Source organism: Mesoplodon bidens (assembly GCF_964165515.1).
Source record: "Mesoplodon bidens genome assembly, contig: HAP1_SCAFFOLD_126, whole genome shotgun sequence".
In the NCBI taxonomy this organism is placed as follows: Eukaryota; Metazoa; Chordata; class Mammalia; order Artiodactyla; family Ziphiidae; genus Mesoplodon; species Mesoplodon bidens.
The window spans coordinates 896,041-898,584 of record NW_027671928.1 but is presented as its reverse complement, the minus strand read 5'-3'; positions in this window follow the sequence as shown (position 1 = coordinate 898,584).

Sequence of the window (2,544 nt, the reverse complement as noted above, 5' to 3'; positions counted from 1 at the left end):
GTCCGCGATCTCCAGCTAGAGGCTGTGAGTGCCCGCGCGCGAGGGCGCGCGCCGCCGGCGTCTAAAGGGTTGGGGGGTTGCGGGGATGGAAGAGCGAAGGAGGGGGGAGGGTTATGTGTATTTAAAAACAAACCTTAAAAAAAGAAACCAGCGCGCTTCAAATAGGTATTCGTACAGCCTCTTGTGTCTAGAGTAGACAGCTCAGGGTTTTAGCTGCTTTTTTGTTTGTTTGTTTTTTTCTTTTTTGAGAGAAGGCCAGAGGAGGGGTAGTGTTATTTGCTTCTAGGGGTAGTCTCTGGAGAAAAATCCGTAAAATGACTTAGGAATAAAAACGAGGAGGAAATGGCCCACCCCAGAAGGTGGTGGGTGGTGAACGCAGACAGACTTGGGTATTTGTAGCCATGTGACACTTGCTGTGGCACTGGAAACGGACACCGCGGGCCGAAATTAATCCTTAGGAGGTGTTGGATTCGGTTTGGCCAACAGAATTGCTTGTGTGGAAGGCATTTTAATTGTCGGCCTCTGAGACTCCTGTACGTGGACACTTGGAAAACACATTTGCTTCTCGACCCTTCCCACTCCACCCCCGACCCGTTATCTGGTCTGGGCTTTGCAGTGTCGGTTCCCGTGTTTATTTTGGGCATGATTTCACCGCGAGGAGGAAGCGGGGAGATGGCGGTGATTAATATGCCGTCCAGGTTTAATCCGAGGCTGGCCTTTAGTGTGCGGGTTTACGCCGCCACTCACCGGGATTGCCTGGGGTAGTGGGGGGGGGCGCGGGGCTCGGGCGCCAGGCGCTCCGCGGGCAGGTCGGGGTTGGGGCTCGGACGGCCCCAGCGCTGTCCTTTGAGGCACTGTCACCAGTAGGTGACTGAGAGTTAATTAGGAAGTGTTCTCCGGATCAATGGGCCGCACAGCTTATTAGCGATTCTCTCCAGCCCTTTGCAGGGCCGGCCGGGCCTGTGCCTCCCACACAGGCCGGGACCCCGCGGCCCGGGCTGCGGAGAGCGCCTCTGGGAAGTGGGGAGGGATGGGCGGCGAGGGGCGACCGGGAGGTGAGTGTAACTTGGCCGGGCGGCGCGTTGCGTGCGGCGCCTCGAGGCCCGCGCAGCCCGCTCTTTCTTCCTGCTCTCGGTCGCCTCGACTGTGTCTTTAACTCGCTCCCGCTCGCGTCGCTGCCTGGCTGCTCCTCCCCGCCTCCCTTGCCTATCTCTTGTTCTCTAAGCACGACGCCTGTGCTCCCCGCCCAGTTTGGGATTAGACAAGATAAAAATCGGACTGCCCAGCGCGCAGAGCTGTGACTGTGCCCCGGCAGCCGGGCTGGCGGGAGCGCTGTGGGCCGGGGCCGGGGCGGACCCGCTGTGCGCTCGGGGCAGCCCGAGCCCGTAGAGTCCCACCCCGACCCTGCAGGCGCGGTCACGCTCCAGCGTTCTGTCTGTCTGGGGGCGGGCCGCGGAGGCGGCGGCAGACTCCCGTGAGCGAGCGAGCCTTTGGGCCCAGCGACCAGGGTGGAGGCAAGGCTGCGAGGGTTTCTCTTAACCCTTTAAAGACGATAGGGAGAGTGGGGGTGGGGAGTGTAGTAGAAATTCCTGGAGGCAAAGTAGCCCCCTGGGGAGAGGAGGCGGGAGTCTGGGCTTAGGGTTTTCCTTTCTCTTCTGTGTATGCAATCTCACATCCTGGTACATTGGGCTCGATTCTTCGAGGAACCAAACGCAGCTGCTAGGTGATCTAATTTGACCCGATACTTCTCAATGGGGAAGGTGTGAACACACACAGTGGGCACCCTCACTTAAGGAAGTGAGTTGGGGAGATGCAGAGGTTAGACCTTACCGTTCCCAGCGGCCCAGTATGTGAAGGTCTGCTCAGAGCTTTAGTCAGTGGGGCCTCTGACCGAGAGTGTTGCCTACCAAAGACCCAAGCCTGAAATGCCTGTCCACTGCGTACAGGTATGCGTCGGAGAGAGCAAAGGGGTCCTTGAGTTGTCTATGTAAATAAAAACACTTTTAACCATGAACTTGTGGAGAGTTCAAATAAGATATGTGCAGGGAGGCAGCCTCCAAACAGGAGTTGGACAGCGATGTGTACAAGATCGATCATTTGTATACACATCCATGGGGTCAACATTGAATGGGTCTAAAAATTTAATACAACTCTGCAGGCATTGGTCTCGTTCTTTCCCTGAGGTAGACCCCTGAGGTAGGTGGGTTACCCTATAGAGAAATGAATCATTAGTCACATTCCTCTCTCCTTCCCCCTCCTCTTCCTTTTAGGGTTTGTAGTCTTAGGGGATCCTCTAGTTACATTAAACTGCAAACCCATATTGGTCTGGGAACGAGCCCCATTATAGGCAAAGCAAGAATGTAAGTCGTGGGGAGGTGTATGTGTTAGACAGGAATGCACAGATTAAGATGTGCGCCTGAATGACATGTGCTGAGACAAATCAAGACACTTGGGCTCTGGTGCCCACATGGAACAAGAGATAGAGAAGAGAGAAAGAACTGGCCGCGAGGAATGTAAACATGGGTATGCAAATACTGAGACCTA